This window comes from Humulus lupulus, chromosome 1 (genome assembly GCF_963169125.1).
Source record: "Humulus lupulus chromosome 1, drHumLupu1.1, whole genome shotgun sequence".
Lineage (NCBI taxonomy): Eukaryota > Viridiplantae > Streptophyta > Magnoliopsida > Rosales > Cannabaceae > Humulus > Humulus lupulus.
In genome coordinates, this window is record NC_084793.1 from 180,245,395 (window position 1) to 180,259,317 (window position 13,923).

The following is a 13,923-nucleotide window of genomic DNA, read 5'->3' on the forward strand; positions in this document are numbered from 1 at the left end:
CATCTCATGACATTGCATACAAATATAGGGAGCTCTTTGTAACGCCCTGGCTACCCCAGAACAGTTACAGTGAATGGTGAGCCGAAAATTTGACTCGCTACCCGAGTCCTTTGGCTAAAAACGTGCTCTAAGTGTTATTAACAGGCTAAGGTGGAAAACCAATAAAAAGGAAATGTTATATTTTATTAAATTTATAAACTGCTCATGAGCTCATCAAAACATTTACAAGTTATTTACAATATAAAATGGTCACTGCTGTTTCAAATTTACAACCCCGCCGACCTAAGCAGCAAAAATAGGGTAAACCCTCTAGTTCCTCTGAGAACTCCTTGGCTGTGGTGGTCAAGCGGCAGCATATGTACACATCACCACCTGAGCTCTCCACTCAAGGCTGGGTGAGCTTTTCTTTCCCTTTACCTGCACCACATAGCACCCATGAGCCAAGACCCAGTAAGAAAACACAATATAGCATGATATAATATCAACAATGATCATAATAATCATTCAGGACTATCAGTCCAAAACAGATAGGTGACAGTCACAAAAGTCACTAATGTGGGTACAGCTCCCTTTAGCCTTGTGACGATAGGGTCACCGGGGCTTAACAGATAAGTGAACCTTTCACTAGCTTAAACAGGATAGGTGCATGGTGACTAGTCACCGACATAACCTTCCTCATGACCATAGAGTCATAACCCTGGAACATCATTCCCTAGCCATGTGACAAACGGTCACCTAGGCCTTTGGCCCTGGCTCTCAGTAACTAGTCTTAGCCTAGCCAAGCGCTTATAAGATTCATCGACCTTAGGGTCGGTCCAGCATTAATGCCTTAGAGTCATTCAACGCTGCTATCGATTAGATCTAATCTTCATTCGGCCCTGCATTCAGGACGCTTATGCCGTTTCTGGCTCTTAGGTCAGTGTCCCTGACTAGTCAGTGCCATATACAAGTAAGCAATATTCGCTAGCATTTAATATGCAATCAATGTCCACATTTATCAACCAACATGCCTCAACAACTATCATACATGTCATATACACGAGGTGCAGTTTTCTTACCTCAGGTTCGAGCGAGAAATATTATAAGGACGACCCCTGAGAGCGATCGATCTTTTGGTTCCTTAGCGGTTACCTAATCACAACCAATTATAACCTACATTAATGAAAATCAACATGGATAGGGTCTTAACCTAAGCACCACTCTCGAGACCTCGAAACATGCCCACACGGTGAGTAGATTCGATCCTGGGACTTAAGGATTGAAACCCTAAGTCAAAAACCCTTAAAAATACTCAAAACAGGACTTTGAAGGAACAGAGTAGCGCTACAGCGCTGATCCCTAGCGCCCCAGTGCTATTCTCAGAACCCCCAACATGCCCAAAAGACCCCTGTGTAGCGCTGTAGCGCCCTAGGGTGGGCGCTGCCTCCAAACCAGATGCCCCCTGAAACCTCCTTCTTCATCTCCTTCAATTCTAACCTGATTCCAATGCTTCCAAATCCCAGTTTTGGTGCCAAATGAACCCAAAAACCATCCCAACATTCCCCCAAACATTACAACCATAAGAACCCTAGCCAAAACTCCCAACAAAACCAAGTATTCAACCTAGAAATCATAGCTGCAAAATAGAACTAAAACAGGGCAAACCAGGGAATTCAATGGTTAGAAACTTACCCAAAGCTCAGCTTATGATGCTCTTCAATGGAGGGACACTCTCCCAAACTCCCAAGGGTTACTTCCTGACTAGTGCTCAAAAGATGTCATTTTATCAAGTTTAAGTTCAAATTAAATTAAGTTTTGAATAATATTTTCTTGAATTTATTATGATATATTCTTTAAATGGAAAATATTAGTTTTAATTTAATTTACATGAATTATAATGCATTTGAGCCTAATTAAAAGAAAAAATATAAAAAAGAAAAGAAAAGAATTAAACTTGAAAAATGACATTATTGTAGTTAACTTATTTCTTTTTGTTGTTTCATTTGAAGCCCAATCAATGGAGGCCCACGGTTCCATATTCCTTCCCAGCCCGAGCCGAGCCGCCTGAGAGCCGAGCCGCCGAGCCTCCCTGCCAAGCCACCGCCTGCCAGCCTCCCTGCCAGCCAATCCTGCCGAGCCACGTCGCCGCCAACAGCTCCTTGCACCCCTTCAATCTAACGCCTCCATCAATTAGCAAAGTGTGACTTTGTTTCCCTCCAGGCCCAACGGCCCAATCCACCCTTCAGCACTGCTTTGCATAGTCTCCTTCAGCCAACATCTCAGCTTCACCAAGCGGCCCAAATAAAGCAAAGCTGAGGCCCAAACGAGGCCAGCCTCCATCAGCCCATCCGAGGCAGCCCAATGCCAGTCCAGTCCGAAGCAAGCCAAACACCCTGCCTACGTGGCACATTTTTATTGGCTGGAAGTGGGTCAAAACCCACTTTTGCCACAGCCACCTTCAACCCATATTTTGTGGGTATTGGGTTTTGTAAATTGCTATTTTGAGCTTTATAGATCATGTTTTTGTGGTATTTTAGAAAAATAGCATTTTGACTATACACAAAAATAGCTAGGGTAATATTAATAATAAGATTTGATTTTTCAAAATCATATTTTATTATTAATATTTCAGATTTATTTTGTAAACTCCATTTTGTTGTTTAATTTCTTTTTAGTCCTTTTCCCCATCTATAAATAGGGACACTTTCTTCACATTTGGTATGTAATTTTTAGAGTAATGAAACTATAGCAAAATTTCTACTCACTTTCTTCTCATATTTTCTTCTTAGAATTTTGTGAGAATCATGAGCATAATGGCCTAATCTTCCTAGGAAGGTTAGGGATGATTCCATATGCAAGTGATGTTATTTTGCTACTTTGATTTACTATGTTTTTAATGTAATATATTTGAGTTATTTAGGTTCTTTCATCTCTATCTTTATTTTGCTATCTTTATTTACTTATGCTAATAGTATATAGGATTAGTCATGCTCTTTCTATGTGCTTCTAATTAGTAAAAGTAATATTGATACATAATTTTATGTCTAATCTTCTATTACATTATTGCCTTTGGGTATTTTGTCATTTTTAGATTTTTCATAAGATTAACATTGTACTTTTAAAGTAAAGAACTTTATAACTCAAATGAACTTTTGTTAGAAAAACTATGGACTTTAATGTTAGATTTTCCAAGTAAATGTTGGGATGTAAACCATTTACTTGTGTATTTTTAAATCAAGTAACCAAGTAACTAAGCAAGCATATGGATGATTCTTGAAACCTTTCCATTTCTCAAACTCTTGATTACATCTTACATTTATCTCACCTATCTCACTTTATCATTTCATCAAAAAAATACAATATCAAAATCTCAACCCTCTTTCCATTTACAATTTTATTTATTTCTTGTTACTAACTTTTTGTGTTATTTTCTACTAATCTTTTGATTTAGGTTACCTCCTTGTGGATCGACCGCCCGATTATACTACAACCACCGCTTAGTGGTTGTCACATTTTGGGCGTTAAACAAATTTTGGCGCCGTTGCCGGGGAGGTAATTTTCAAAATTTTAGTGAAATTTTTACAAAAATATTAGTAACTTTATTTGTGTTTTTGTTAGAATAAATATTGTGTTAGTATAGTTTTTATTATTTACTAATTTTTAATTAATTATTATTATAACAAAAATAAAAAGAAAAAAAAACAATCATAAAAAAAAAAATTCATTTATTTATATATATATCTTTTTTTTTTTTTTTTTCTTTCTCCTTTTTTTTCGGTAAAAATATATATATATATATGTATTTATATTCATATATATTTATACATATCTATATAAAAACAAAAAACAAAAAAAAGCAACAACGAAAAAAAAAACAGAAAAGAACAAAAAATATATATATATTCTTATTTTTATTTCTTTGTTTCCTTTTCCATTTTTCTTCTTTTTTTCCATATATACTTATATAATTTTTTTTTCTTACTCAATTTTTCTTTTTTAGTTTCTATTCTTTTTTTTTTTTGTTTAATACATATTTGAAAAAAATAATAGATTAAACTTGCTATTTTCTCTCCACTTTAATTTTATTTTCTTTATTTTATTGTGTTTTGTTTTTTTTTTTTATTATTTTGTTACTTAGTTTAGGTTTCTCTTCTCCTTTGCCTTAGTTTCCCTTAGAATTTAGTTTTTTTTTTTTTTAAAAAAAAAAAAAACATAAAATTGTTCATAAAATTTCGATCATAAAACTCTTAGTATTAGGAACAATTGTGTAATATTACAAATGGTAGAAACCGATATTGTTCTGTTTAGAAAGATTGGTTGTTAAATAAGGTTTGTGATAGCGTTACCCTCCACACTTACCTGGGAACCTCGGGGAGTTCTGTCTAGGCAAGTGTGGGCCTAAAGCGGTACCTTGGCAACCTTCCCAATCGGCCTGGGAACATTTCGAGCATCTATCTTTGCACTATTACATTGTTGAACTTATTACTATAAGAAAACCAAGCTTGTTTTGTCAAAATAAGCAATTTCACTTTGCTTAAAGGTTGTTTGGTCGAAAAGGTTGGCTTGTGATCCACCATACTTACTTAGTAATCTCGGGGAGTTCTAGTAAGGCGTTGGAGATCACCTGAAAACCTCCAATTCTACCTGGGAACAAGTTTAACAAAAAAAAAAAAAAAAAAAAATCAATCAAAAAAAAAATCAAAAAGAAAAAAAAAAAAAGAGACATAAAATAAATCTAATTCTGATTTCCGAGAGTGGATGAATCATCACGAAACTTCCAGTGACACTTCTTCCAATTCATCTGCCACTCCTACCGGAACTCCTTCCACCATTCCTGCTTCTCCACAAACTTTCGCTGATAATAACCCATTCGCAATGGCTCGCAATGATGAAATCCAACCAAGAACTCTCAATGACTACCTCCATCCTACTCGCACTTCCACACCTTCATGCATTATCTTCCCTCCTAATATGCCCGCATTAGACTTTAAACCTGGCATGATTCAACTCTTGCCTACATTTCATGGAATGGAAAACGAAAGCCCATACGTGCATATCAGAGAATTCGAGGAGGTGGTAGCCACATTCTATAACCGAGCCGACAATGCCGATGCTGTGCGACTGAAGTTCTTCCCTTTCTCCTTGAAGGACAAAGCCAAAAGCTGGTTGTACTCTTTGAGACCTAGGTCGATCGGAACATGGGAGGAGATGACTAAATCTTTCTTTCTGAAACACTTCCCTAGCCATAAGACCAACAGTCTGAAACGACAGATTTCCACATTTTCCCAAAAAGACAATGAAACGTTCTATCAAGTCTGGGAAAGATTCAAAGATCTGCTAAATCAGTGCCCGCACCATGGCTATGAGAACTGGCGCTTGGTCAGTTACTTCTATGAAGGCCTCACGAGTCGTGAGCGCCAGTTTGTAGAAATGCTATGCAATGGTGAATTCCTCGAAAAAGAGCCAGACGATGCTCTTGAATATCTCGAAGAAACTGCAAAAAAATCTCACACCTGGACTGGTCCAAGTGCTACTGACAGCACCAACCGACACAAACCATCAGGGATCTATCAACTTCGAGAAGAGGATAGTATTAAGGCCCAACTTGAAGCTTTGAAAAAGCAGTTTGAGGTCTTAATGACGAAAAATGGGCAAAAGTCGCACATGATCGCTCAAGTGGAACCGCAAGAACCTTGCTTTGTTTGTGGAGGGACGGAGCACTTAGCTAAGGACTGCTTAGCTTTGAATGAAATGAGGGGGGTTTATGAGGAGCAATGCAATGCCTTAGGGGCATATAACAAGCCATTCTCCCATACGTACAACCCTGGTTGGAGAAACCACCCAAATTTCAGTTGGAGAGATTCCAACCAAGCTCAATCGTCTGGAGGCCAATGGAGAAATGAGCAACAAGTTCAACCATCAAAGGCGTATTCTGCACCTCATTACAATGCTCATCCACAACGAAATTCTCTCGAGAATACTCTTCATGCATTCATGGAGGAACAATCCAAATTGAATCGCCAAATGATGGAAGAAATCAAGGACATGAAATGTCAATTCTCAAAATTGACTGAATCCTTGGCTATTCCGGAAAAAGGCAAACTTCCTTCCCAACCGAAATTCAATATTCAAGGCCAACACATGGCCCAATCTTCAAATTCAAATGATCAAAACGTCAAGGAAGTGAATGCCATCACAACGAGAAGCGGTAAAACTTTGCCAGACCCACCCATTAAATCCAACTCTCCCAGTATTCCAAAAGTCATTCCTGAAAATCCACCACTCAATGCCACTCCAAAGGTACCATTTCCCCAGGCTTTGAAACCTGCTGGGAAACTTCCTGATAACCGAGCTGAACTCCTTGAGCACTTGACACAAGTGAAGATTAATCTTCCTTTGCTTCACATCATTAAACAAGTGCCCGCTTATGCCAAAATCATCAAGGATCTTTGTACTGCAAAAAGGAAGCACCACGTCAAGAAGACTGCTTTCTTGACCGAGCAAGTGAGTGCGGTGATTGAACAAAAGACACCACCAAAATACAAAGATCCCGGTTGTCCCACCATTTCTTGCCAAATTGGGACCCATGAAGTCAGCCAAGCCTTACTTGATCTTGGCGCGAGTGTCAATCTCATGCCTTATTCTGTATACTCGCAACTCGGTCTTGAAGAAATGAAGCCAACATCTGTTGTACTACAGCTTGCTGATCGTTCCACCAAAAAGCCTAGGGGTATCGTTGAGGATGTATTGGTTCAAATTGAAAAATTCTATTACCCCGTGGATTTTCTTATTCTTGATACCCAATCTGTGGTGAACATGGAGTCTAGAATGCCTATTATCCTCGAAAGACCATTCCTTGCTACTGCAAATGCTTTGATCAATTGTCGGAATGGTCTAATGAAGATTTCGTTTGGAAACATGGCTCTAGAAGTCAATATCTTCCACATCGGGAAACAACCCCGAGAAGATGATGAATGTTATCAAACATTCATGATTGACTCTTTAATTCCCGAGGAGGTTCAATTGCGCAACAACTTTGATAATCTTGATGAACTCCTCCTTCTGTCCGACAACGAAAGTCCAAACTCTATTGAGTCTACTCTTGCAATATCAGATCGCATAGACTCACGCCATAGAAGGACTCAGTTTTGGCAACCTCGCTTTGAAGAGCTACCTCGCGAGAGGGCACAGCCGAAAACTTCAGCCGAAGAGGTTCCAACTGTTCAATTGAACCAACTTCCCGAGGGTTTGAAACATGCCTTCTTGGGAGACGGTGAAACCTTTCCGGTTATCATCTCATCCAACCTTCAAAATTCTCAAGAATTGCAGTTACTCGAGCTACTGCGAACGCATAAATCTGCGATAGGTTGGACGCTTGCTGATATCAAAGGTATTAGCCCTTTAATTTGCTCCCATCGAATCAATCTAGAGGACGAAGCCATCCCTCGAAGAGACCCTCAGCGGCGACTGAACCCCACGATGAAGGAAGTTGTAAAAAATGAAGTTTTGAAATTGCTGGACGCTGGTATTATTTACCCGGTAGCCGATAGCAAATGGGTCAGTCCAACTCAAGTTGTGCCCAAGAAATCTGGTGTAACCGTTATCCAAAACGAAAAAGGGGTCCTTGTCCCCACAAGAACGGTGACGGGGTGGCGCATGTGCATTGATTATAGAAAATTGAATGCCGCCTCCCGCAAAGATCATTTTCCACTCCCATTCATTGATCAAATTCTTGAACATGTAGCTGGTCATCCTTTCTATTGCTTTCTTGATGGCTATTCTGGCTATTATCAAATTGAGATTGCATTGGAGGATCAAGATAAGACCACTTTCACTTGTCCCTTTGGCACATTTGCTTTCCGGCGTATGCCATTTGGCTTGTGTAATGCACCAGCTACTTTCCAAAGATGCATGATGAGCATCTTTAGTGACATGATTGAAAAATCAATGGAAGTATTCATGGATGACCTAACCGTTTTTGGAAACTCCTTCGAGACATGTCTTCTTCATCTTGAAGCTGTTTTAAAACGATGCATCGAGAAGGGACTTGTCCTCAATTGGGAGAAATGCCACTTTATGGTATCTTCTGGCATAGTCTTAGGTCACATTGTTTCTGAAAAAGGAATTGAGGTTGATCAATCCAAAATCGACCTTATCTCCAACCTGCCAACTCCTAAGACTGTCAAAGACGTTAGGTCATTTCTTGGTCATGCTGGGTTCTATAGAAGATTCATACACAATTTTTCAATGATTGCTCGTCCGCTGAGCAACCTCCTAGCCAAAGATGTCACCTTTGAGTGGACACCTAAGTGTGAGGAATCATTCCGAGCGCTTGTCAATTCGCTCACTTCCGCTCCCATCATTCAGTCACCCGATTGGAGTCTTCCTTTCGAGATCATGTGTGACGCCAGCAACTTTGCTGTGGGAGCTGTGCTAAGACAACGAAGGGAGGGGAAACCCTTTGTTGTCTATTATGCAAGCCGAACTCTCAATAGTGCTCAAATGAACTATTCCACTACTGAAAAAGAGTTGCTTGCCGTTGTCTTTGCCCTTGACAAATTCCGATCTTATTTGATTGGATCGCCTATTACGATCTTCACAGATCACTCCGCCCTTAAGTATCTCCTTTCCAAAAAGGATGCTAAGGCAAGATTAATACGGTGGATCCTTCTCCTGCAAGAATTTGACATAACGATCAAAGACAAGAAAGGTGTTGAAAATGTCGTCGCGGACCATTTGTCCCGACTTGAATTCAGCGATCCCGCTGACGGTCCACCTATTCATGATGATTTCCCCGATGAACAATTGCTTTCTGTTGCTAAGTTGCCGTGGTACGCTCACATTGTAAACTACTTAGTAACAGGTGAACTCCCATCTGAATGGAGTTCACAAGACAAACGCAAATTTCTGGTCGAGGTGCGCAATTTCTTTTGGGATGACCCATACTTATTCAAGTATTGCCCCGACCAAATCATGCGAAGATGCATCCACGACGATGAGGTGTCTAGTGTGCTGAATTTTTGCCACAATGATGCTTGTGGTGGTCACTTCTCTGTGAAGAAAACCGCTGCAAAAATCTTGCAATGCGGCCTTTACTGGCCCACCTTGTTCAAAGACACCAATGATTTCTGTCGTTCTTGTGTAAGGTGCCAAAAGTTAGGATCCTTATCCCGTCAGCACATGATGCCCTTGAACCCAATTCTTGTTATTGAAATATTTGATTGTTGGGGGATAGACTTTATGGGACCGTTTCCACCTTCTTTTGGCTACCTTTACATTCTTCTCGCTGTGGATTATGTTTCCAAATGGGTCGAGGCTGTACCATGTCGAACCAATGATAACGCTACAGTTGTCAAATTCTTGAAAGAAAGTGTGTTATCACGGTTCGGTACCCCTCGCGCTATCATCAGTGATCAAGGCACTCATTTTTGCAACCGCTCCTTTGAGGCTCTTATGCGCAAGTACGGTGTACTTCATAAAGTTGCAAATGCCTATCATCCACAGACCAATGGTCAGGCCGAGTTAGCCAATAGGGAGATAAAACACATTCTGGAAAAGACGGTAAATCCCGACCGCAAAGATTGGTCTACACGACTTCTAGACGCTCTTTGGGCATACCGCACTGCTTTCAAGTCCCCTCTTGGGATGTCTCCCTATCGGCTCGTCTTTGGAAAAGCCTGTCATTTACCTGTCGAGCTCGAGCATAAAGCATATTGGGCTATCAAAGCCCTAAACTTTGATCTGAATGTCGCAGGTATCAATCGCAAACTCCAGTTGTCCGAAATTGAGGAGTTGAGAAACGATGCATATGACAATTCCAGGATTTATAAGGAAAAATTGAAAATCGCTCACGACAAACAAATCCTACGAAAACACTTTGAGCCAAATCAAAAAGTGCATCTGTACGACTCTCGCTTGCACTTGCATCCTGGTAAACTGCGATCGCGATGGACTGGTCCATTTGTAGTGAAACAAGTATTTCCCAACGGTTCAGTGGAGGTCGAGGATCCAACCGATGGGAGAATTTTTCGCGTCAATGGCCAACGGCTGAAGCATTACATTGAGAGTGTGAGTCATGTTGAAGAGGTCCTTCTTAAGGACCCAATCTATACACTCTGACGTTCTGAATGGTTTGTTGTTGTTCTTTTTACTTTTATTTTTCATTAGCTTTATTTTTCTGTCTTTCTTTTATTTTTGTAAGCTTTTCGTTTTTGTATTTTGTTTTGGGGTTTTGTTACCAGGCTATTTTCGCTCTCACCTCATGGACATGGTCATCATCCAGGTGTTCTCTTTCCTTATCTTTTTCATTGCTTATTCATTTTGACATTGAGGACACTGTCTGATTTTTGGTTGGGGGTGGTGAGCATGCATTGGCTTTCATTTGGAAAATCTTATTGTTATGTCATTAGCATTCATTTGGAAAACATTATTGTCTTGTTGAATTTTAAGTCAAATTTTCTCAAAATTATCCAAGCATGAGTATAATTTGTTGGTTTGAGTCAGTACTTACTGTGTTTAGCTATTAAGAAGTGATTTTCAGAGTTCTTTTGTGCACTTTCCAAACATATGATAAATAAATTGGTTGTTAACACAAATAGTTGAGAGAAATTTCAAGTTTAAAGTTTTTCATTTCTTGGTGAGTTGTGAGAGTTGAGAAAACAACTTTTTGAACTTTTATTGATCATTTGAGTTGGTAAAGTCACATCTTTGGAATTTAAAACATGACATTTACTAGAGGGATGTTTTGCATTTAAGAAAAGTCTTTGTAATAAGTTTGTGTTGTCTTGTATTTGTAATTTCCTTGTTATCTTTGTGTTGTCTCTTATCAAAAAAAAAAAAAAAAAAAAACAAAACAAAACAAAATAATGAAGAAAAAAAAAAGAAGAAAAAGAAAAAAAAAAGAAAAAAATAATAATAAATAATTGAAAAAAAAAGAACAAGAGCAACACTTCCTTCTATTATTTTGTAATTGTTAAAGAAAAAAAAATAATAGTATATATATTTCTATTACTATTATTCTGTGTAATTGTATTAAAAAAAAAAAAATTACTATTATCATTATAGTTCATTTTCTTATTTATCATTTCTAATTAGTTGTCATTTTGTTCTTAGAGCCTTCTCATGTAAATCCCAAAGGTTGTTTGTCATTTGAATTCCAATAAGTTGATTTGCCTATCTTGTGATCAATATTTGTTCAAATTGATTGTCCTAAAAAGTTTATCTTTTCTCAATTGAGCGTAAACTGTTACATTTCCAACTCCAAGAGTGTGATCCCTCCCATAAAAACACTTTCAATGCCCGTGAGGAATTTGGAGTTGAGATCTTTATACTTTTGAGATTTTTCGATATTATTTGTGTTATGACTTGTGAGAAAACGAATATGGTTTGGTGCACACACACACAACTCTGAAATCACAACTATAGTAGCTTCGATAATAATTTTTGACTTCTCGCTGATAATTTGAAAATGCTTAGATGATTTTTCTTGGTTTGACTTGATTATTCAACTTGACAATTTTCTTTTTCGCTTGAATTGCTAGGGACTAGCAATAAGCTAGTTGGGGGTTGTGATTAGTGCTCAAAAGATGTCATTTTATCAAGTTTAAGTTCAAATTAAATTAAGTTTTGAATAATATTTTCTTGAATTTATTATGATATATTCTTTAAATGGAAAATATTAGTTTTAATTTAATTTACATGAATTATAATGCATTTGAGCCTAATTAAAAGAAAAAAATATAAAAAAGAAAAGAAAAGAATTAAACTTGAAAAATGACATTATTGTAGTTAACTTATTTCTTTTTGTTGTTTCATTTGAAGCCCAATCAATGGAGGCCCACGGTTCCATATTCCTTCCCAGCCCGAGCCGAGCCGCCTGAGAGCCGAGCCGCGAGCCGAGCCGCCGAGCCTCCCTGCCAAGCCACCGCCTGCCAGCCTCCCTGCCAGCCAATCCTGCCGAGCCACGTCGCCGCCAACAGCTCCTTGCACCCCTTCAATCTAACGCCTCCATCAATTAGCAAAGTGTGACTTTGTTTCCCTCCAGGCCCAACGGCCCAATCCACCCTTCAGCACTGCTTTGCATAGTCTCCTTCAGCCAACATCTCAGCTTCACCAAGCGGCCCAAATAAAGCAAAGCTGAGGCCCAAACGAGGCCAGCCTCCATCAGCCCATCCGAGGCAGCCCAATGCCAGTCCAGTCCGAAGCAAGCCAAACACCCTGCCTACGTGGCACATTTTTATTGGCTGGAAGTGGGTCAAAACCCACTTTTGCCACAGCCACCTTCAACCCATATTTTGTGGGTATTGGGTTTTGTAAATTGCTTTTTGGAAATTTATAGATCATGTTTTTGTGGTATTTTAGAAAAAGAGCATTTTGACTATACACAAAAATAGCTAGGGTAATATTAATAATAAGATTTGATTTTTCAAAATCATATTTTATTATTAATATTTCAGATATATTTTATAAACCCCATTTTGTTGTTTAATTTCTTTTTAGTCCTTTTCCCCATCTATAAATTGGGACACTTTCTTCACATTTGGTATGTAATTTTTAGAGTAATGAAACTATAGCAAAATTTCTACTCACTTTCTTCTCATATTTTCTTCTTAGAATTTTGTGAGAATCATGAGCATAATGGCCTAATCTTCCTAGGAAGGTTAGGGATGATTCCATATGCAAGTGATGTTATTTTGCTACTTTGATTTACTATGTTTTTAATGTAATATATTTGAGTTATTTAGGTTCTTTCATCTCTATCTTTATTTTGCTATCTTTATTTACTTATGCTATTAGTATATAGGATTAGTCATGCTTTTTCTATGTGCTTCTAATTAGTAAAAGTAATATTGATACATAATTTTATGTCTAATCTTCTATTACATTATTGCCTTTGGGTATTTTGTCATTTTTAGATTTTTCATAAGATTAACATTGTACTTTTAAAGTAAAGAACTTTATAACTCAAATGAACTTTTGTTAGAAAAACTATGGACTTTAATGTTAGATTTTCCAAGTAAATGTTGGGATGTAAACCATTTACTTGTGTATTTTTAAATCAAGTAACCAAGTAACTAAGCAAGCATATGGATGATTCTTGAAACCTTTCCATTTCTCAAACTCTTGATTACATCTTACATTTATCTCACCTATCTCACTTTATCATTTCATCAAAAAAATACAATATCAAAATCTCAACCCTCTTTCCATTTACAATTTTATTTATTTCTTGTTACTAACTTTTTGTGTTATTTTCTACTAATCTTTTGATTTAGGTTACCTCCTTGTGGATCGACCGCCCGATTATACTACAACCACCGCTTAGTGGTTGTCACATTTTGGGCGTTAAACACTTCCTAAGCTTGAATCCTCAAGAATGGTTCAAAAATCACAAAGAAAGTGAAGGAGAAAGAAGATACAGGAAAGCTCTTGGATATACTATGTTTTCTCTCTTCTTTCACAGCCAAAAATGGCTTATATATATCCTAGGGGTGAAAAGACCAAAATACCCCTAGGTCAATTAAAGGTTTCTAAAGGCTCCCAAGGGCAAAATTGGTATTTTCTACCTATCTCGTTAATCATAATTAATGCTCTCCAATTCCCGCTATTCTCGATAATCTCAAACACCGATAATTCATATCTCGTTACCCTTTAATTCCCGGTAATGCTCTAATCATTAAAATCACCCCGAGACTCATCCCGAGCCCCGAACTTAAACCTGTTATGACTAGACCGCTAATCAATCATCCAAGATCGTCTCATGCCGAATAGCTCGAACAAACCCACATTATAATGTGGTCTCAACAATTTATCATCAACATGCATACAGATATACAATTATACCCTCAACGGGCCAAATTATCGTCACACTCCTGTAATTAAAATGTGGACCCACATGCATGCATTTAACATCATATTATAATATAAGTCACATATACATGCATA

At 38.0% G+C, this 13,923-nt stretch overlaps 1 non-coding gene and 1 pseudogene across 1 annotated transcript; one reads left to right on the top strand and one right to left on the bottom strand.

Moving 5' to 3' along the window:
* The first annotated feature begins 4,135 nt into the window (after positions 1-4,135).
* Positions 4,136-10,823, top strand: LOC133823349 (uncharacterized; annotated as a pseudogene).
* Positions 5,236-5,342, bottom strand: LOC133813014 (small nucleolar RNA R71). Its single transcript, XR_009884064.1, has one exon. It is a non-coding gene; the product is annotated as a small nucleolar RNA R71 (small nucleolar RNA).
* Positions 10,824-13,923: the final 3,100 nt, after the last annotated feature.